The sequence below is a fragment of the Lactuca virosa genome, chromosome 4, assembly GCF_052849685.1.
Source record: "Lactuca virosa cultivar CGN04683 chromosome 4, Lactuca_virosa_CGN04683_v6, whole genome shotgun sequence".
Lineage (NCBI taxonomy): Eukaryota > Viridiplantae > Streptophyta > Magnoliopsida > Asterales > Asteraceae > Lactuca > Lactuca virosa.
Genome location: NC_136429.1, coordinates 52,164,363 through 52,188,589, shown reverse-complemented (window position 1 = coordinate 52,188,589; position 24,227 = coordinate 52,164,363). Strand labels below are relative to the sequence as shown.

Genomic DNA, 24,227 nt, shown 5'->3' with positions numbered 1-24,227 from the left:
ATGTCATGGGAGAGAGTACCGTGCAAGGATGACAAAGGTCGACCCAGTTTCAAAATGGACTGGGTTCCAAAGACCAACTGATCCCGCTCTGTGTCGGAGTAGCTATGGAGGCATATCATCAGACTTCGGTTTGTTGGTAATGGCTGTTCCTGGCACATGATAGGAGACATCTCTCAACTGTACAACACTCAGAACATTGTCTGGGAGTATGTGTCCTTTGCGGGAAAGGAAGAAAAGAAGGGATCACACATGGGGTTAGTGCTTAATGACATGAAGAATTTTCGGATATGTTCTGAGATTATGCGTGCTGTTCTCAGACCTTCTGGATGCAAATTCAATCGGTGACTTACGGTTTGAGTTTTCCTCTCTATACTCCTGAGTTTTTCTTAAGCTGATTCGCTTTAAAGACTAATTTTTGTTTTAGGATAGTTTAAATTTGCGCATTTACTTTCGTTTCTCTCCTATGCACAAATTTAGGGGGAGAAATAAAAACAAAACAAAAATTAGAAAGTTTTAAACAAAATCCAAAAACATTAGAAAATCCAAAAAATCCAAAAATATGTTGGTTAATGAAATGAGTTTGAGTGAGATGTTATGGGAAGTGATATTATCAAGTGATAACAGGCAATCTGAGTCTGCGTAACGTACCCAAAGTTGAAGGGTCTATGCTCTGGGTTTGATGTGCTGGTAGGCACGAAAGATTCTAAGGGGACTTGACTAGGCATAGTTGAACTTAAGAAATTCTTAGACTTGACAAATCTTGACCTAGTTAGATCCGTTTAGCCTGACAGTACGACGCTCGGATAGGTTGAGCAGGGAGATATATATGGGAATCTACTGGTCATATTAAAGAACTCGTATCCGGAACTATGGATTAACTTTTCCTCGATGTGCGGATTATGTCCTTAATTCCGGTATTGATGGGGCGACTGGTAAATTCCAATGAGTTAGGTCTGTAGAAAATCGTTTTCTTTCTCTTCCTATCTGTCAGTCATATGTTGCATCCTTTGCGTGATTGGAAGAGATCCGACCTGGACAGCAACATATGCAAATCTATTTCTCTGCATATTATTTCTGTGAAACTCTTCCTATCTGTTAGCCATATACTGTCTCCTTTGCGTGACTCATAATCCGACCTGGTACACAGTATATGCACCATTCTACTTCTCAATCCCTCTAAGAACTATAATTAATAATAATCTGAATCCATTCTCTCTCTTAATGATTGTCTGTTCACCCGATGTAAGGAGTACTCTGGAAGTTCTTGATTACTGGGGCATATCAGGAAGCGGGAAACATGTTCCAGTACAATTAAAATTGAACACTCAAAGATTGTCTATAGATCTCGCTGCTCAATTTAGGTGGACAACAATATCCCTGGTCGTCGTCAGCTGAATGGTCCTTAAGATATAGTATCTAGGAACTTAGGATCAGATTTAATATCTAGGAACTTAGGTTCACCTTGTCTTATAACAAATAGTATGTCCTAAAATTGTCACAATTTTTCGTGTTTAAGTGGACCACAATACCGGCGATCGACCAGACAAATACGTGAAGATAAAAGGTACCGAAAAGTGGATAAAGGCTGTCTAAAAACTTTGATCCCAAATCATTCTTAAAGTTAGATATCATTTTATTTTTGTTAAATTTGTTCAAAGTTTCTTCTAATTTAAATATTAGGGGAGAATTAAAAATTTTGAAAACCAAACAAAAATCAAAAAAAAAATTTAAAAAGCCAAAAATAGTGTTATTTCTGTTTTATTTCTTTTTCAGAAAATATGAAAAATCCAAAAACATTGTGTGCTAAAATTTTCTTTTAGTTTTGTTTTGTCTTGAATAGTGAATTCAGGTGAAGATGAAACTCATGGAGTTTGTGTTGAAAATTTCTGAATCAAAGTTTCATCCGTGAGCATCGAAGAATTCTCATTCGAAGGAGCAAGAAATGAAGATTATTCTTTCGACATTCATTCTTTCAACCCCAGAAGCAAGGTGAAGCTGCAATTGAAGATTATGTGACGGATTGCCTTGAAGCCTCCTCAATCAGTCTGTTGCTATCTTAAACCTGCTGAAGTGATCCAAAAGATTTGTTCTCTCTGATGTTCTCTCTGAAGATTCTCAAGCTGAAAGCGCTATTTTTCTAGAATCAGTACGTCAAGCCTCCTCACCCAACGTGCGTTCAAAGCCAAATCTTGAAGAAATGCCCAACTGCTCAAGATGAAGTCATTCATTGAAGATTCATCAAGTTCATCTTGAAGTTGTGAAGAATTTGAAGATTAAAGCTGAAGCCAAGCTCTTGATGAAGATTGACAAGAAAACCCAGCTACTTCTAAAGGGGAGCTTGTTGGGTGATTTAAGAATAGAAAAGAAAGCTATAAACCAAGGGGGAGATTGTTGGGTCAAAAATATGGTTTATACTTTGCTTTTCTAGTTGATTGTAATTTTCTGTAATATTATATGTGTTTACGGTCAGGTTTACGGCCAGGTAGTGTTTACGGCCGTAAACAGGTTTACGGCCGTAAACCCTGTTTACGGCCGTAAACAGGTTTACGACCGTAAACCCTGTTTACGGCCCAATGGGTGTTTACGACCGTAAACTCCGTTTACGGCCGTAAACCCAGTTTGCGGCCCAGTCGAGTATATATAGGGGTGAGGGGTGTGAGGAATAGAGGGATGAACACTAGAGGAGCTTAAGTGTGTATTTTTGAAGGTGTTCTAGAGAGAGAGAAAAGAGAGTGTGTGTTAGTGTGTGTGAATCTTGTATCCGGATCTTCATTCATATCAATACATACAAGATTCATCATCTTCTTCTTCTCCTTCTCTTCTTATTATGATCTGACATCATCCGTTTGATTGGGATTCCGCACCATCAAACGAATCTGATTGATACACAGGCAAATTAGGGACTTACAATTTCGAGCCGGGACATATGGTTTTGCTTTATCATTCGCGATTGAAATCATTTCCTGGAAAGTTGAGGTCAAGATGGATAGGTCCGTTTGTTGTGTTAAAAGTCGAGATCCGAAGTGAAGAAACGGGGCGAATCTTTAAAGTCAATGGGCACCGTTTGAAGCCTTTTTATGAAGGTTTTAACGCAAATGTCCTAGATGTCATCCAATTGGATGCCCCGGTGTACTGAAATCAAAAGAGAAGCACGTCTCGCCAAAGACGTTAAAGAGGGGAATTTTTGGAAAACTTAAAGTTTTCATCATTTCTATTTCCGAATAAATGTCATAGATAGACCATTTTTGCATTTAGCATCTCTTCTTCTTCCTTCTTGCGGTAAAAGAATGTTGGATTTGAAGGCCCGGTGTTCGTATTGGTCAAAGAGCAAAAATTAAGAAAAATGGCAACATAACTCACGCGGTCCACGTGTACTCCAGGTCCTGTCCACGTTAATAAACAAATGGTCCGCGTGTGGTGGCCAAAACTGTCCGCGTCCATTTTCGGAAGACAGAAGGAATTCAGGCTTAATCACGCGGTCCGCATGTACTCGCAACACCGTCCACGTGGGTTTTTAAAACGGAACGCGTACCATCTTCAGTTCGTCCGCGTTTAAATGATGCAGATCAGAATAGTTTCAAGTTTATTCACGCGGACCTCGTGTACTCGTGTCCGCGTCCGCGTGTGTTGTTGACCAACGTTGACCCGCTTTTGACCAAGTTTGACTACGATTTTAACCCCTACAACTCCAGCCAGACCTTCTTCCTTCCCCCTTCTTCTTCTCCATTCTTCTCCCCTTAACCTCCATTAGAGCACATCCTTCTCCACCACTAAAACTCAGTTTCCCGTCAAACTGCCGGTCGGAATTCCGCGAGACCACCGCCATTCTTCACCAAATTCCGAGCTCTACAAACCCCACTAAAAAACTGGTCCGATCCATTGCTGTAACTCCGGGCACCACCACCACTCAACCGCCACTTTCCGGCCGTTTTCCAGCCAACTCCGGCCACCTCTCGCGATTCCGACACCACCATTGTGCTCCCCTTGGACAAGGCTACAAACCCCACCAAAAATATTTCTCAAAACTCGCCGGAAAATTTCGCCGGAATTTCAAGCCATTGCCGGATTCCTCGGGTTTCCGCGGTAAAGTTCTCCTCACGAGATTTTGAACAAAGCTTAAAGCTTGGGGTGGAGAGTTGCAAGATTTTCAAATCCTGATTTTTCGCGCGCAAATTTTGAACTTTCAACAAAAACGGGTACTTTCTTTCCTTTATTTTAATTGAACAATATGCATGTCTCTGAACAACAATTCATATGCTATTGCATCAAATGAGTTAGGAATTATTTCTTGCTTTGATTGTTGAACTGCTTTAGAAGTCCATAGGGAGTCGGTTGGTGATTTAGATTGAATTATCGTTTGTTGAGATTGTGGTTCGTGTAGTGGTTATTTTTCGTGCAGGTAGGCCATGTCCACATCTAGGAAGCGCCCGACTACTGCCCGAGGCATAGCCCCGGATAGAAATTAAAATGATGCTCTCGATATTCGAAGATTTAGGGATGTCAAGGCGGCCGAAAATTACACGAAGAGCTTGCCTAGAAAGGCTGCATCCACCAAGTTCGTGTGCAAACCCACGCTTATCTCATTAGGGGTTCTTGAGGGGGTCACCCAATTGTTCCGTAACATTGGGTGGGAAAACCTTCTCAATCTCATGGCGCACACTTACGAGCTCCCTACTAGAGAGTTTCTGGGCGATTGCGGGTTCGATAACGAAAGAAAAAAAGCCGCATTCCAACTTCTGGGGGACCGAAGGTTTATTGATTTTGCTACAATAAACGACATCTTGGGCTTACCTTCTTCGAGCACATCCACGATTTTCGACGTTTTGCCTGCCGAGTTCAACCACAAGACGTTTTGGACGGAGATCACCGGGGGTATTTTTTCATGTGCCGGTCGGGATAAGGCAACCTCCATCATTCACCCGTGCCTCCGTATTGCCCATCGCATCTTGGTGTGCACTATTTTTGCCCGAAAAGAAGCCGGCCAAGTCACAAAATACGAACTTTTCTTCCTTTGGTGCATGACACGACGTGAAAACCCACCAATCATGGACTTTGCTTCGTTCTTTTTCCATAAATGCGCACTCATGAGAGCCAAAACATCCGGTGATATTTGCATTGGGGGATTTGTCACCCTTTTGGCTCGCGGTCTTGACATCGAACTCCCAGACGAATACCAGCCTGTCGACAATAAAAATCTTTTGGATGAGCGCGCTCTCGTAAACATGCACCACATCCGTCGCAGGAACAGGAACAACTTCACATGGTATTGTCCTCAAGGGGTCGGATATCTCATTCTTCCCGACCCTCGAGTCATCAACTTCACCTTCCACGATCGCACTCAGTGGAGACTCGCGAGGACCATCACTCAGTCAATCAATGAGGAGGTGCTCCAGGATCAAGATGATGACGCGATGCATGTGGATGACGAGCCCGACGATGAGCCCACCCATGGTCCACAGCAAACTCAGCCCCAAGCACCTCCCGAATATTACCCGTTTCCCCCCAATTTTGCCGAACGGTTCGAGACTCTTTGCATCTCCAACCAAATCATATCCCAACAGATGCACCATATGTGGGGGTGGCACCAATCCCAAAACCATTTCGAGAACATCCCACTTCCACCTCCCTATCCATACCCTCCACCCACCCACCCTTATCCCCCTCCACCTTACCCTTACCCCTACCCCCAATACCTATATCCTCCTCCCGATCCCCCGGTTTAGGTACTTTCGCCTCGCCCCAAGCATTGAGGACAATGATTATTTCTAAGCTTGGGGTGGGGTATTACCTTTTCTTTTTAATTTATCATGCATTTTAATTAGGTTGCATAGCATTTTAGTATAAATTGCATTCATTTTTTTTATATAAAACTCCAAAAAGATTTTATTTTCTTCTTTTTCACTTTTTATTTCTGCATGACATTTAACTTAGGACATAAACATTCATGCATTTTTGTTACCTCTTTATTCTCATCTCCGAACATCTTTACTTGAAAGACACGACGCACCTTAATTACAATTCTTTTGGAAACTCACATAACAAATAAGAATCGCTCTTAGGGACTTTCAGTTGTTGCTTCTTCTCTTATATATACGTGGGGAGAGAGTGCAAGTAGTTGTGCATATGAATCGACCCATGTTAAGTGTGGCATAAGTAGGGGGACAACTTAGCCCTGTGCCGACCAGTCCCTCACCTGAATTTTTCCTTGCAAGCCACAATCAAACCCCAAATAAAGGAATAAAAACTAGATTATGCTATTTTGAGATCCTTAGTGTCTAACTGCTACAATTCACATCATATCTCACTACTTTATGATTTAGACATATTTTTTCCCACTTGATCTCGAATTAGCCTTAGTATAGTTTTGCTCATTTGACCTCTTGTTTGGGTTAGACTTAGACTCTGCTTATAGTTGTATATAGTTTTGTATTTTTATTTTCAGGCTTTACTTGTAAAACTCCTATGGTAAACCAAGAAAGTGAGTCTAAAAAAAAAAAAAAAGAAGGCCGGGCCACAGAATTGTATCCATTTGCTTGCTTTTGTAAATGTTTAGTTTTTCGGATTCTAGCTCATGTAATTAGTTTCTAGTTTGATGTTTTTCTAGTTAGATATCATTTTTGTTGGCAATTACGATGACGCCCTTCATTCATCGCGTGCTCGACTCTTCGCTCCACATGGATCATATTTTGGTGGAAACACTTACTCTTCTAGATGATTGTAGTTTGCCAACTTTTGTACATAGCTCGCTCCTTGCCATTTTTGGCCCGAGTTATCTTTTTTCTAGGTTTTATTTCTTGACGTGGGGTTGAAGTTGTGAGGAGTGAGGAACATTCTAACCGAGGGACACTTTCTCATGGCTAGTGGGCTAGATCGGACCACGAAACAATGTCACATAAACCATACTAGTGAAGTATGCATGCTCGTTTGCATCTTGATCAACATGTATCCCTTGCTAGAAAGGTAACAAAGGCTCGTCCCTCAAAGTGATTCTTACCCCTAAAAATGGATTATATGTTTTTATTTTAAGGGCGTGTTGTGAATTTCCACCTAAGATGTTCATTCTTTTTTCTTTCTAGGATAGTTCATCCCAAGTTCATTTTAGTCTTGTCTTACTTGAGGACAAGTAAGGTTTAAGCTTGGGGTGATTTGATAGTTTCATTTTATTTACTTCTTTTTATAGTTTATTTTAGCACATTCCATCTCATTTTAGTTAATCTTCATGCATATTTTCTCTTTTTGTTATTTTTCTCCTTTACCGGGTGCTTTCCAGTCTTTTGAGCTTATTTGCAGGATTTATCGAAGACTATTTGTCATTGGAGGTATGGAAGGAGTGCGGTACTATTAGGGGCTTGCAATTTGTTCGTGAACTTGAAGTGTGGCGATTGGGCTCGGTGTCAGTACAAGCGAGATGCGCGTTGGATTTTATATTGGACGAGGACTTGAGTTGAGGAGGATTGAAGGAGCATTGGATCAATCATTAGAGACTTTGGAATGACACAAATGGGCTCTAAAGAGTTATGCATGTGGGCTGAAGTGTGAATGAGAAGATTGGGATAGATTGCATTTTTAAATGGCCCAAGTCCCACATTCAGCGTGACCCACGCGGTCTGCATGGACCCATACGCGGTCCGCGTGAAATGTGGTGAAATGATCCCAGGTTTTGACTTGTTGACCCTATTTGTTGAAGGTTGGTAGGTGGCTTTTGACACCCTTTTTGAATCCGGAAACCAACTCCTTTTTGCTGATGATTGGAGGTATTGTTGGGGATTATGACTTGAAGAACACACACCATTTTCTCTCAAGAAGGCTTTGGAAGATTTGAAGATTTTTGAAGATTAGTGTAATTTCTTTCCATCTTGCAGCTAGAACAATGTTTGGTACCACTAAACTATATTGCATTTCTTTTACTTTGGCCATGCTTGGCTAAACTTTCATTTGGTTGATTAGGGTTTAATCCCATGGATGATTGGTTGTTTTGAAGACTATTATTATCTTGTGTTGAAATTTGTGGAAATGTTTTCTAGTTAAACATCTTGTTGTGTTTATTTATCTTTGATCATGAGCTTAGATGAATGAAGGCTTATTTTTGTTGACTAATTTCTTGGTTAAGTAATGGACCCTCAAATTAGTAAGCAACAAATGGTTTATATGTTTGTTTTCATTTCATTTAGACCATGAAAATGTTTCCTCCATAATGATAATGTAAGCATTTGATTATCTTTTGGACTTGGTAACTCTTAGAACTTAAAGCTAATTGATTTTCACAAAATTATATGCTTCATTGATTTTGTGACTTTAATTAAGGAAATGTGTTAAGAGCTCCTCTAGCCATTTTAATAACAATGAAGGGTTGAGGTAATTTGTGCTTATGGATTGCTATAGCCAAGTTAAATTAATTCACAAGTATTGTTCCATTTAGTCTAATGATAAGTCAACCATGTCATCCATGTGGTGTACCCAAAATCAACCAATTTCACTTCATTGAATTTAATCAAATCTTTTACTTGTTTACTTGTCATATTTACATTCTAGCTAGTTTTAATTTTGTCAAACAATCATAAAGAACTACCCCCCCCCCCCATTTTACTTTTACTTTTGTTTTACAAGTACTTGAACAAGTGATTTACATAGAGATTTAAATTGAACCAATCTCCGTGGATACGATCCCTTTACCACTATACACTATTTTAGTGTGTAAAATTTAGGGTATATATTTTGTTGGCCTCGACAACCACCATAAATTTGCCTAAAATCTCTTCAAAATCTAAACCTGAATCGAAATCTGAGCTTCCTATGTGTTCCAACACTTCTATGATCTCCAAAAGTCGACTAAAACTCCAAACATTCGTTAGGTTTGAGAGAATAATCGCAATATTTATAATTTTCCGAATCTGGCCCACCACGTCGTGGCTGACCGCCACCACGACGTGGTCTTCATTAAAAATACGTAATCGACATGTGACTATTCCATCGGGATTTCCCTCATCACCACGTCGTGTTGAGGCAACTACGATGTGGTCTTCCAGTTTTAAGACTTCTTTGATTTTTATCCATTTTCCCGCTTCCAGTTTTAAGACTTCTTTGATTTTTATCCATTTTCCCGCTTCCAGTTCCGCAATAGCTTCCTTTTGATATCGAGCATGTCTTCGCTGCTACAAAACATATTTTAAACAAATTAAGTGTAACATCCATAAAAATCATGAAAATTTTAAACTTTTAAAAAACATCCCAAAATCATAAATTGTTTATAATATAGGTTTCAAAACATTATCAATATCAGAGTCTCTCAAAATCATAAGTCCAAGACATGAGGATGTGTACGGTCACACCTTCGCCTTCCCGCGATCCTTTGAAGTACCTGAAACATAACCCAAAACTATAAGCCAACGGTTAATGAGTTTTCCCCAAAGTACCAACACAACATATAATCATAATAATAATAGTAAAAAACATGCATACAGAGCCTTCAGTCTGACTGGAACCCCCCACCAGTCTACAATCTATCTGGTACGCTTACAAAACCTTCAACACGACTGGTACGCCTCATCGGGCCTTTAGCCTATCTGGAATGTTCTCCAGGCCTTAGGCCTGACTGGTACGCCCCACTGGCCTACAGTCTATCCAGGACGCCCTGGGTCTTTTGGCCTTGAGCACATAGCAGGACCGCCTCAACCCAACATACCAGCACATATTAACATATACCATATCAAACCCTAGCTAGCATATACAGACAGTCGTACGGATCTAACAGATCACTAAGCATAACATCATCCTATATACCGGATACAGATATAACAAATCATTACGACATACAAGCATGCGATAAACTAGGATAACAATCCAAAAGGGGCCGAACTTCGTGCCTTCAACCCAAAAGTACAGTGAGGAAAACTCACCTCGCAAATCCGAAAAGATAGCAGAAAAGAATATCGCTCGGCGAGTCCACTCTACAAATCACCTATACACAGGGAAAGACCCGACCTTAGGCTTCATAACAAATACCCAAAATACTCCTAGGGTCAAACTAGGTCAAAAGTCAATGGAAAGTCAACGGTCAAAGAAAAGTCAACCCAGCTGAGTACGTCCAACGTACTCAGCCTCTACACCCCGCGTACTCTGCCCTTGACCAAAAATGGGCAGTTGACCACCTACGCCCAATGTACGCCATGGTACGCCCAGTGTACGCAGTGGCCATGCACAACCTCCATTAAGTGCTTAATTTAACAAGTCCAAACGTCCAAATCCAGATCCAAGTCTAAAAAGGTGCTCCTAACCATAAAGTTTCCAACTTTATGGTCATGCATGCCTTAATAAGTCCCAAAACCAAAACCCTAGTTTGTCTTAACCACTTAAGACCTCTATATCTTGCACGCAAGCACTAAATGAGTCAAGGTAGCATTTTTACAACTTATTGCACCTCAAATCTTCTGAAAGGACAACTCCTTTGGTCTTAGAGTAGCTTTTACTCATTAAGTCCAAGAAAAGGGACTAAAAACCCATAAAACTTCACATGGCTAGATCTTAAGGAAATATAAGTCAAGATCAAAGCTTTATACCTTCTGGAGCTTCCCAAATAGGCAAAGATCTCAGATCTACAAGCTTGCTTCCACACTAAGGCTCCTCAATGAATCCTCTTTCTTCCTTTAACACACCAAGAACACACACTTAAGCTCAAAACACACACTCAAGGGCTAGGGTTTGCAAAAACGTCTCATGGAGAGTGGAGGCTGAAAAGGTGAGTGAAATGAGGCTATAAGGATGATTATATAGGGGCTTAACCCTAAAATTTAGGGTTTCCACACTTGGCGAGTACGCTCTGTGTACGTTGATGTACGCCTAGCGTACTAGGGTGCACCCTAGTACGCTAAGCGTACGCACATACAGATGGCGTACTCCCATTTCTCCAAAATTACAATTTTGCCACTAGGGCTTCCAATGGACACTTCCTTCCATTTAGGGACCAAAACGCGATATAAAAAGATTATATGGTTGAATTTAGAAGTACCTGAACACTGGGATGTTACAATTCTCCCCTACTTGATATAGACTTCGTCCTCGAAGTCTGCTACGATGAATAACTCAGGATAAGGCTCCCACATCTCAGCCTCTGGCTCCCAGGTCCACTCGGAGCCCCTCCGATGCCGCCACTGCACCCTGACCAAAGGTATTTCCTTGTTGCACAATACCTTCATCTTTCTTTCCACAATAGCCACTGGCCTCTCAACATAGTTCATGCGCTCATCGACCTGAATATCATCCAAGGAAACCATTGTATCCCCATCCAATACGCACTTTCACAGCTGCGAAACATGGAAAGTGTTGTGAATCTGACTGAGCTCATCAGGTAGATCCAACCTGTAAGCAACCTTCCAAACCCTGACAATCACCCGAAACGGTCCAATATACTGGGGACACAATTTCCCCCTGTTCCTGAAGTGTATCACACCTTTCCAAGGTGAGACCTTCAGTAATACCATATCGGCGACCTGAAACTCCAACTCGGATCGGCGTCGGTCGACATAGCTCTTCTGCCGACTCTGAGCGGTCCACAACCTCTGCTTGATCTACTGAATGAGCTCCATGGTCTGAAGGACCACTTCAGTCCGCCCCATAATCCTGTGACCAACCCGCCCTAACAAATCGGAGTACGACATCTCCGCCCATACAAGAGCTCGAAAGGCGGAGCACCAATGCTGGAGTGATAACTGTTGTTGTAGGAGAACTCCGAAAGAGGTAGGTAGGAATCCCAACTCCCACCAAAATCCATAACACAGGCCCAAAACATATCCTCAAGGAGTTGTCGGTCTGCGGATGATAAGCAGTGCTAAAATGAAATCTCGTGCCCAGTTCCTCGTGGAACTTCTGCCAGAAACGGGAGGTGAACCGAACATCACGGTCTGAAACAATTGAGACTGGGACCCCATGGCGAGCAACGATCTCGCGAACATACACATCCGCCAACTTTTCAGCCGAAGAACTCTCCCAAATCGCTAAAAAGTGAGCACTCTTGGTCAATCGATCCACGATGAACCAGATAGCATCAAAAACATTTTCCGTCTTTGGCAACTTGGTGATAAAATCCATCGAAATCTGCTCCCATTTCCACATGGGAACCTCCAGAGGCTGCAACTTTCCATGCTGCCTCTGATGCTTAACCTTGACCTTTCTGTAGGTCATGCATCTCTCAACATACCATGCTATCTCTCTCTTCATACACGACCACCAATAACTCAATCTCAAATCCCGATACATCTTGGTGACCCCTAGATGAATAGAAAAGTGAGACTTATGAGCCTCCTCTAACACAATCTGTCTTACCCTACAAGACATCGGAACCCATAACCGACTACACCAGGTCAACAACCCACGACTATCCGAGACAAGTCTGTCCATCTCACCTCTGATCCTCTCTTTCTTCCAGTTCTTTTTCCGAACTCCCTCGAACTGAGCCTCCCTGATCAAACTATTTATGGATTTATTAATTATCTTTTAATTAATCACATTAATTAAATTAATAATAAGATCCACAAGGATGTATTTTAAACTTTTCAAAATACTAGGGTTTATAATAAATTTTAAAATTAATGTAATTTAAATTTAAGATAAACCAAATATTATTTGACTTTTATTATTAAGTTCCATTAATTTTCAAATTAATTATTTAAGCAGTTAAAAAGTCAATCATATTAATCACAAAATAATAAATCAAGTCACATACTAATCTCGTAACATCTAGGCTTTTAATTTATCATACAAGATACACCAAAATCAGATTTGGGGATGAAATAAGGCAAGTATTTATCATATAAAAGCTGTTAAGGCAGATTAGCACCAGATTTTCGGATCTGGATGGTGTTCACGACGTGAGCATGCAAGTTCACGACGTGAGCTGCGATAAATCATAAACAAGTTTCTTTGATGATTCACCATTGTGCAAATACATGAAATAACACCCTAGGATCTGATACCACTGATGTGTTTTTGGGGTTACAAGATCAATGCCATAAGTAGAAAATAATCAAAAACAATTTCAATTAATTAGGGCACATGCAACCTAGTTTGATCTATGTCTTTCAAGTAAAGCAACATACTATGAACCTTAGACTACAAAACTTTTCTTATGAACTAACAAAATCATAAGAATAAGAAATACCAACCTTGAAGATTGTTGTAGTAAACAACCTTAATTTCTTCTTCCAAACCTTTGGTAGCAAGCGCCACAAGTGTCGCGCCTCTAATGGTTCACACCCAAGGCAATCAACTTAGGATTATGAAGAGGGAGGAGGTGATTTTCGGCCAGAACTCTTCTCAAGGAGTAGGTCATGAAATTGTGAGGGTTTAAGGCCCTTTATATAGCTAAGGTAGCTTTGAGCCAAAGCTAGAGTTTAAGGGTGGAAACCCTAATCCCTTTGCTTGGTGACCAAGCAGCCCACATGCCTCCATCCAAGAGCCTTTGGACGAAATTTTTAGGCCTTAGCTAGAAGATTTCGTATAATCTCTCTTAAGGAGGTTCTAGAGCTTTTCCTAAACTATCAGTAAATTACGAAACAGTCCCTGCACTATTTAATTAATCCAATTAATTCTAAAATTAATTCTGACTAATTTCTGATCAATTATTAATTAAATTTTATGATTTATAATTAATACATTATTCTCATAATATATTAACAAATCATTTATTCCAATTTATTAATCAAATAATAAATCAACATTCTCTCCAATATAATCATGTCCAATTGACAGCATTGAGGGCAACCCAAAAAGACTGTGTCACTATCAATTCAAGTTAATACCAATTATAGTTATGGGCTTAGACACTTAATCCAACATATATATATATATATATATATATATATATATATATATATATATTATCAAGAACATCTTTAGACTAAAATGTAGCAATGTAACATCACTAAATTTATGACAACGAACAAAACAAGATTTGAAAAGAAAAAAATTACATATAAGATAGTAACATAATAGAGTAAAAAGATAAAAAAAGAATGAAACTTTTTACCAAATTATAAGAATTGATAAATCTCCTCTATGTATTACCATACAAGTCAAGCCAATTTATACATAAAGGGTATATAGAGTTACCAAATATTACATACAATAGTTTGCAATATAATAATGACTTGAAGGATAAGGTACGCAAAATTGAGTCTATTGCATAATACAAATGAATGTTAAAATCAAAGCTATACAAATCGCACCAAAGAGCATGGCACAAAAAAAGCAAAAGAATATTCAAAATTCATCTAATGTTGCTATTGACTTAAACACAATTGAAATCGATACCTTTGGATGGTGTAGCTTTTGATGATTGATTTCATTGTCTGCAATATCCTCCATTATTGATTGTAGGAACTAACAAAACGATGTAATAGAGATGTAAAAAAAACGGTTTCATATGAACGAATTTTGAAAGTTATATATAGGATAGAAAAAACAATGAACATCATGAGGAAGAAAATGGAAAACATGTGTGAGAAAAACGTGGAGAAGTGCATGATTGTAGTTATAGAAAAATAACTGCCAGTAGCCACTAACTGAACATAATATCATGATTGATAAAATAAAACAATATTACCATGTACTAATTATATTTTCTATAAATTATAATTTCATTTAGGGAAATCTCCAGAAAAGTCCTAAAATTTTACCCTAATTTACGAAAAAGTCTCAAACTAAAGTGTGGATCAGACAACATACAAAAACAACAACACGAAAACATTTCAATATCAATATAAATGGGGGAGGAGGGGTAAAATGGTCCAAAATAAAAAATGATATGGGAGGAGGGGTAAAATGGTCCAAAATCATTAAAGAAGTATAAAATGATCCATTCCCTGAGTGTTGCTTATAGTTTAACGCCTACGATTGCAAATTGGCATTAGCATTAAAAGACAATAAAACAAAAAGAATATCAATCGATTAACACATAATTAAATGAAATTAAGTTAAAAACAAAAAAAGTGGAATCTATTGTTTAAGTACTTTAGAGTCGGTTAGGAAATTGTTATAATTATAAAAAAAATACATGTATTTTGCTTTTTAAAGAATATTGTTGATAATGGTAATAAAAGTAAAGCATTTTCCTATAATATACAAATCTAAGTTTTAGCATAAACGGCTAAACAATTTTAACACTGAAACCAACAAAGTCAAAACAAATTTAACACTAAGGAGTTCCTATTCCCACACCTTTTGGATCTACAACAGGTCCAAACCTAACAACATACCATTTAGGCATCATACTTTCAAGTTCAAGAAAACAAAAAAGAAAAATAGGTGTTGGTTTTATAGAACCATATATTGAAGGAATATAATGATTTTCCAATTCTTCACCATAAAATAGTAGCTTTGCTCCTGGGATCCTAAGAAAATTGTTCCTGTGGTCCAGCGTTGCTTTTGTTGTGAACTGCAGCAATAAAACAATTAGTTCAAGGGAAAATATGGAAATAATAATCTTAAATTATTAATGTTGGCATTTTTAAAGTTACATAATTTAATACACACTTAACTATAAGAACAGAACCAATAGTCAAATCATCAAGCTTCCTCCTATCAGCAATGGAACTTAACTTAACTGATGCATGAGTGAGGTTTCTCCCCAGTTCTGAAAGGAATAGAATCTGACAGAATTCGAATCTACGGGGGATTGGATTTTCACATTTCTGGTTGGTTGGAAATGGAACTGAAACAAAAATAAAAATTGAATAAATACAAAGTTTTCACTAATAATTAATTTCATTATGTTTACGTATTTCAATAAATATACATACATAAAGAGAGGGTATTTTTGTCTTTTTCTGTGAAAAGAGTGGAATTGAATTATTTCCACTAATCTGTAAGAATTGTGAAATCCATTCATCAAACATGGAATCCGAACGAATCCGAGGCAGCTAGACATGAGATGGAATGAAATCTAGAATTTGTCAGAATTGGAATCTCAAGGATTTTAATCTATAACTTGTTTAGTTGGCAAGAAATGAAAAGAAATTCAATATTAAAACTTGAGTAATTATTAAATTTTCATCCACAATTAAATCCTTTATTTGATTGGGTGGAACAGAATAATGAAGGAAGGAAATGTTCCATTTCCATGTCATTTCCTTAGGATTAGATAAAATAAATCTTTTTCCTTCCAAGGAATGAACCATTCCATTACTTACCCAATAAAGATTACCAAATTGCCCTTTAGTTAACCTGCTTCTCCAAACCTTAATATCATCATTCAAGCAACAAAAAAAACTCCAGCATTAATGGCTTCTTTTATGTAACAGCTCCAAGAAAATTGCACTATATTAGATGTTATCTCATTAGATTGCAGTACCCCTCACTCGTCTGATGAGGAAGGGGGTGGATTTTCGGTGGGGTCCCGAGCAGCAGAGGGCGTTTGAGACCCTCCGTCAGCGTTTGTGTGAGGCACCAGTCTTGACACTCCTGGAGGGAGTTGAGGATTTTGTGGTGATCTGTGATGCATCCATCACAGGTTTAGGGGCGGTCCTCATGCAGAGAGAAGGAGTGATAGCCTACGCATCGCGGCAGCTGAAGCCGCATGAGACGAGATATCCTACGCATGACTTGGAGCTGGGGGCGGTGATGTTCGCCCTCAAGATATGGAGACATTACCTCTATGGGGTCCGCTGTACCATTTACACGGATCACAAGAGCTTGAGACATATTATGGATCAGCCGAACCTGAACATGAGGCAACGCAGGTGGCTGGATGTAGTCAAGGACTACGATTGCGAGATCCTTTACCACCCTGGTAAAGCGAATGTGGTTGCGGATGCTTTGAGCCGCAAGTCAGCTGGGTCTTCCACCCCCGCGGTATGTATGAGGATAGCAGTGGATTCTCCGCTTGTGAGTTTGATCAGAGATGCCCAGGTAGAGGGCATGCGACCGGAGAATTGGAAGCTGGAGAGGATCAAGGGTGAGAATACCCGGTTCGTGCAGGATAGTCGGGGACTATTGACCCGATGCGGTCGGGTTTGGGTTCCGATGTCTGGTGGGGATAGGCGGACGGTTATGGAGGAGGCTCATAAGTCTCATTTCTCTATTCACCCGGGGGCCACCAAGATGTACCGGGATTTGAGTTTGAGCTATTGGTGGCCGTGCATGAAGCGAGAGATCGCTTGGTACGTCGAGAGGTGCTTGACCTGTAGGATGGTCAAGGCCGAGCATTAGAGGCCGCATGGAAAGCTGCAGCCTCTAGAGATTCCCATGTGGAAATGGGAACATATCACGATGGATTTTATTACCAAGTTACCGAGGACGGCGAAGGGGTTTGATGTTATATGGGTCATCGTGGATCGATTGACCAAGAGTGCCCATTTCTTGGCTATACGGGAGAGCTCATCGGACGAGAAATTGGCCGAAGTGTACGTTCGCGAGATCGTGTCGCGCCATGGGGTTCCCGTTTCCATTGTCTCTGATCGGGATGTCAGGTTTACCTCCCGCTTCTGGAAAAAGTTTCACGAGGAGTTGGGCACGCGGTTGCACTTCAACACAGCATTCCACCCGCAGACAGACGGCCAGAGCGAGCGGACTATTCAGACTCTCGAGGACATGTTGAGGGCATGTGTCATTGATTTCGGTGGGAGTTGGGATTCTCACCTACCGCTTGCGGAGTTCGCCTACAACAACAACTATCATTCTAGCCTTGGCGCCCCGCCATTCGAGCTGTTGTATGGGCGGAGATGTCGCACCCCGGTTTGTTGGGGCGAGGTTGGCCACAGGGTGATGGGTAGGACGGAGGTGGTCTTGCAGACTACCGAGAAGATTCAGCAGATTAGGCAGCGGCTGCAGACCGCTCATAGTTGGCAGAAGAGTTACGCCGACCGGCGCCGCTCCGAGTTAGAGTTTCAGGTCGGTGACATGGTACTCCTGAAGGTCTCGCCCTGGAAAGGCGTGATCCGCTTCAGGAAGAGGGGAAAATTGGGTCCCCGATATATATTGGGCAGTTCAGGATCATTGTCAGGGTTGGCAAGGTAGCTTACAGGCTAGAGCTGCCGAAGGAGCTTAGTCGGATACACAACACTTTCCACGTTTCGCAGCTGCAAAAGTGCATTATGGATCAAGAGGAGGTGGTGCCGCTGGATGATATTCAGGTTGATGAACGCCTGAATTACGTAGAGAGGCCTGTGGCCATACTGGAGAAGAAGATGAAGATTCTGAGGAATAAGGAGATACCTTATCTCCTTTGGTGAAAGTACAATGGGAGCATCGGAGGGGGTCCGAGTGGACGTGGGAGACGGAGGCTGAAATGCGGGAGCATTACCCAGAGTTATTCGCTGCAGCAGACTTCGAGGACGAAGTCTAGTTCAATTGGGGGAGAATTGTAACGCCCCGATTCTCAGGTATTGATTTAATGTGTGAGTTTCTTGATTTCAAGGGCTACTCGACGAGTTGATTGCCCTACTCGTCGAGTAGCAGCAGGTTGGTCCACGTATTTTAATGACCTACTCGCCGAGTCCAAGAAGGGACTCGACGAGTAGGAGCTGGCAGATGAAACCCTAAATCTCGGGGTTTTGCACCCTATTTAAAGGATCATTGGCCTCCGCCAACCTCCCATTTACTGTTTCTTGTCCCTCTCAAACCCTAATCGAGTGTGTGTGTTCCATTTGTGTATTTTGAGCTTGGAAGAAGATTTTGTGGAGAAGGGAGCTTGGAGAGCAAGTATTCAGAAGCAAGGAGCTTGTGGGATCTGAAATCTACCTTATTGGGCATCTTCTAGAAGGTATAATCGTTACCCTGACCTCATTTCATTCTAGATCCCCTCTTTGGACAAATTCTAGGGTTTTCATGGTATGATTGGAAGTTATTTTTGTGTGCAAGCTAAGATCTGAAGTTGTAACTTCAGAACTGAGCTCCCTTGGGCTTCTTAGTCCATAAAGTTTCCAGCTTGTGCAAGAATGAGACTCTCCCAAGGTGCAAAGCTCCATTGGAAGCTTAGATTAGTCATTTAGGGCCTTTAGAGCCTTGCATGTGCGTAAAGTTTGCAACTTTACGTGATAAACATGCCTTAGAAGCTTGGATCTGTAATCTGGAACCTTGCCATGGCTTAAAAAGTGTCTGCATGGATGAAGGTCTGCAAGGACTCGGCGAGTTGGATGAACAACTCGGCGAGCCCGTTGAAGATGACCATGAACTCGACGAGTTGGATGAACAACTCGGCGAGTCCGTTGAAAATTGCCTTGAACTCGGCAAGTCGTTCGAAGACTCGGCGAGTCGACTATGGTTTCTCCCAATTCTTGGACACGTATGAACTCGGCGAGTTAAAGGGGAACTCGACGAGACAATCAAGGATTTCACGACTTCTCGAGTTCAGGAAGGACTCGACGAGTCGGTGAACTGCACTCGACGAGTCGAGTCAACATGGACTGTTGAATTTGACTGTGGACTTTGACTTGGACCAAGGGTTGACCAGTTGACTTCTGGGGGTATCCTGGTAATTTGGAGATTTATGAAAAAGGGTTTTATGGTAACTATAGATGGTAGAGTTCGTGTTGGTGATCCGGGAGTTGAGCTTTCTAATTTCAGATGACAGTTGCAAGGTGAGTTATTCTCACTATACTAAGGGGTCTAAGGCACCAAGGCCGACCCATTGGATATATTATCCTAGCAGTGTTAGAGGTTGAGTACGAGTTAGTGTTGCATGCTAGTGGTTATGCCAGTTAGGTGGATCTGTAGGACTACCTATGATGTTATGTGATTATTGCATGCTCAGTGGTTATGTTATGTGTTTGTTATATGGGATGGGTTGAGGTTGTACTGCTTCGTGCGGTAGCCAACAAACCCTAGGAGCATTCCAGTTACGGGCTAAGGGAGACTCGTACTGTGGGCTCGGGAGCATTCCAGTTACGGGCTAAGGGAGACTCGTACTGTGGGCTCGTGGGTATTACAGTCTGTAGGGCTGTGGACCCGTTATGTGTTGTTCTGTTCAGTTTGTTATGATATGTTATTGCTGACATGGTTATGTGGACTGTATGTGTATCGGTATTTTAGGGGTAACTCACTAAGCTTTTGGGATTACAGTTTCATTTTATTGTTTAAGGTACATCAGGGGATCGCGACAAGGCGAAGGCATGATCGTACCGCTCCTCATATTATGTTTATGTTTCTGGGAATACTCTGATAAATAATATTTTGAAAACAAAGTTGTAATGTTTTGATGAACTTGACATGTTTTAAAAGTTTAAATTGGTTTGAAATTTTTGGGTGTTACAAAAACCATAAGATCTATCCATACAAGAGAGAAAGGTACGCGCTTTATACCTTAAACAGAAGCTCCTGGACGCCAAAGCAGCAGATCTAGCAACTCCTACACAATCCTTGCTTGGAATCCTCCTTCCCTCTACCAAAATGCACCAAAGATCTCAAACAATGGCTCAAAACTCTCTCAAAAGCTCAAGGGGGCGATTAGGGTTTCTCTCAAAGAAAGGACACAGATGGAGAGCCGCAAATGAGGCTATACTTATCCTTATATAGGCCCCAAACCCGGGGATTTAGGGTTTCAGCTCACAGCGCCTACTCGGCGAGTCTACTACCCGAATTGTCGAGTAGATCATTAAACACACGTGGTCAGCCCGACTCTACTCGGCGAGTTATAGCGCCAACTCGTCAAGTAGGTCAATGATCCTCAAAAATAAATACTTAAAATGACATACCTGGGAATCCGGATGTTACAATTAACATCGATCTTCAAAATCCGCAATGAATACCCGAAAATCCGCTTCGAATACTCATCATTCTCCCCATTTTTATAATCAAAAAATGATTATAAAATCCATTAAGGGTGAGAAGCGCCCGAGGAATGAGCTTTACAATACTCCCCCTTGATGTATACCAAAAATTAAACTCCCGAAAAACTTACACGGAAAAACAATCATGAAAAAGCCTTGAAAAATTTCCAATTTGTGAAAATTTTCGACTTTTGGGTGAGTGTTGCAAGATTTTATAAAATCCGGGTAAAAACTGTCAATAACAGAATTTTGCAGGGACCCATTGCTCCAAAAACAGCTAAAGATGCGAAACACTTCCCCATTTGCGAAACTGGGCATAAAGTGTAAGTTCGCACCAACTGCAGGGACCTGAAATGAAAAATCTTCATTTTCGGAACACCATTTTCGAAATTTGGTATAAACTGCCAAACTTTCGAAACTTCATGTGCTACTTTCGAAAATTCTTCCACTTTTCTTCAAACTTTCAAAAATTACCACAACTGTCGAAGGTAGTTATAAACTGCCAAAATTTCGAAACATCAGGGACTACTTTCGAAACTTCTTCCTCTTTTCTTTCAAACCTTCGAACATTTCTCCAAATGATAGTGAGTAAAATATGTCAAACTTTCGAAACTTTAAGGACTGTTTTCGAAATTTCTGTATCATCTTCTTCAATTGACCCAGTTCGTGAATCTGGTAACGAAATCACATAGCTTGTTAACAAAGTGCCTTCTTAATCATTCAAAGTCGAAGGCATGCGAAGCCGCTGAATCTCGTCTGAACCATGTAGTCGCTGAATCGACATCCAAATCATCGATAAAAAAAAACTTTTGCTTTTCATTCAACAGCAACACAACATCACGAACAAAAATCAAACCCAGACTCCAAGCGTTCGCTTTTTGTTACAGGGACCCCAAAATCCAACAGTTGACCATCGATTCCAAATTAACGAACATAGACTCCAAGCTTTCGAAATCAACTTATAATCCTTCGTTCTTCATTCCAAAATCAACCATTTGATTTCAACATAGCCTTCGAAATTACTTCAGTATCCAAAATCGACAGCCATTCTCTCATTAGCTTTTTATCAACAAACCTTCCCAGTCAACAGAAATCAATAAACTAATATCAACAACCACTGATCGAAATCAAAATCAACTCAAGCTTCAACTATCAACTCTAAGCTTTCGCTTTTCAAAAATCGAGCCTTCCCAACCATTGCTTCTCGATTTCAGATCACCAATCCTTCGAAATCGACTCCAAAATCTCATAGCGACATTCAATTCGTTATCACTTACAAGGCTTCACTCTCAATCGACTTCCCAAACACATTCGATTACCAGTTCATCTCCCTTTGAAAACGATATCAACCATCAACATTCGAAATCAAAAACCAACATTTCACTTTTACAAATTACCAGCCATCGATATCAAACCAATACCACATCAGTAGCCACAACAAACCATGGACAACCTCAATAGCGAAATCTAACACCAAGAACATTCGATCCCAAATCAATTAGTCACCTAGTCCTTCGAAATTAAAATCAAAACTTGGTAACAATCTGCGCTTCTGTTCATGCCCATCGACATCCATCTGTAATGAGTATCGACTCCAAGTGAGGAACTTTCAAAATCGAAATCAAGATTAACACCAGTTAAATCTTTCACATTCGATTCTCAGTAAACATCATTTGACTCCAATCAAAATCGAAAGAACAACGACTACAATTCAAACCAATCCAAGAACACAAACTTTGACTTTTGAATTTTGACCTTCAGTTCAATCAACTTCGTAACATCAAAATCAAAGTTTTCAATCCAGTTCTTCTTTCTAATCGATAATCGACACCAAAACATGTTGAATCAAACTTCGATTTCAATCGATTCTTCAACTGTCGAGTTCTTAGTTTTCACTTGAATAAAATCGATTTCATCATATAATAATCATATGAAATCGATTTCATCATATAATAATCATATAAAATCGATTTCTAAACTCCGATTAACAATCAACAACAAATGATTGTTAGAAACGATGGAATGAAATTGGATTTCACAGAACAATCGATGAACAAACGAGGAACAGATGAAAGAAACATAAACCATATGCGTACAACAGAAGGCGAACAGCACTGAATTAGAGTTAAACGGATATAAACCAATCTTGGGCTCAATAATGAAATCGAGAAGTGTATTGGATTTGATAAAATGGGCTTACAAATCTGATGAACAGTAAATGGTTTAAACAAAATGAATTTGTTGAAATTGATAGGGTTCATGATGAACAATGAATTAAAAAAAATTGAGAATACGATTTTGATTTTGAATTGATCTAAACAAAAATAATTGAATCAATCAATGGGGTTGAAACAGATTTGATCAAATGAAGCAAAACGATCAAAAATGAAAAACGTAAAATATGATTCGAAATCATGGATGTTTTGGAATCCATTTGAGAATTTGTGATACTTTTTTGATGAATCGAGATCCATTTGCAACGAACGATCAAATTTAGAAGATCTTGGTTCTTTTTTCGGAACAAGAAAATCTTCAATCTGAACATTGTACCACCCATTATGCGTGTTGTACAACTCGTTCTTCGTGTTCTTCATCGATCCAAGAACATCTTCATAAGAACCATCAACACTTTTGGGTTTTGACTTCAAATTCAATGCAACACTTGGAGATTGTTGCTTTGGAACCCAAATTTGCTTCATGGATTTCGGATTCACAACAACATTCGATGATTTTTGTGAATAAACCCGCTTGTTTTTCCGTTTAATCTTCTTCTTCTTTTTCTTTCTCATCTTTTTGCATCTTGAAGATTTGATTTCATGAACAAACCCACTTTCCAAAACTTCAACATTGTGAATTTGAATCAAATCTTTGGATTTTGATACATGTGAATTTCTTGGATCACTGGCTTCCGATAAGGAATCATTCCTTCAAACGAATCACAAGAACATAAAATATCATCGGTTTGAACTCCAATTGAGCAAAAAACTTTTTCATCATGAGAATCAACTCGAACTCCTTTTTCTTGAACTTCAAGAACATCAAGAACATCAGGAACATCACATTGAACTCCATTATCTTGAACTTCAAAAAAGTTAAGAGCACGAAGATCATTTGGGTTTTCAATTAGAGAAATGTATTTCTTATTGAACAAATCTCTTTCTTCTCCTTCCTTTTGATTTCTACTACAGACTAATATGGACAAGACAATTTTATTCAACCATACAATCTTACAAAGTGGTTGAAAAATCAAGCTTCCATTATCATCCTTCAAATCTCCATAAGAAACCATATTACCCCATGAAATCAATTTGCTTAACACCAATCCATAAAATTGATCTTCATTGACTTTGTATTTGATATCTTCAACGATCACAATCCAAGAATCATACGACAAATCCACCATGATCACAAAACTTGAATATTTCTAGAGAGAGAAAGTGATTTTGAATGGGTTTTCTAGAGAGAGAAAGT

The 24,227-nt window shown here is 39.9% G+C and overlaps 1 long non-coding RNA gene across 1 annotated transcript; it reads right to left on the bottom strand.

The window, feature by feature from the left end:
• Window positions 1-15,110: 15,110 nt before the first annotated feature.
• LOC145109744 (uncharacterized) lies at window positions 15,111-22,564 on the bottom strand. Its single transcript, XR_013709186.1, has 4 exons — window positions 20,682-22,564; window positions 20,290-20,368; window positions 15,531-15,703; window positions 15,111-15,427 (listed from the first exon to the last, which is right to left on the bottom strand). It is a non-coding gene; the product is annotated as an uncharacterized LOC145109744 (long non-coding RNA).
• Window positions 22,565-24,227: the final 1,663 nt, after the last annotated feature.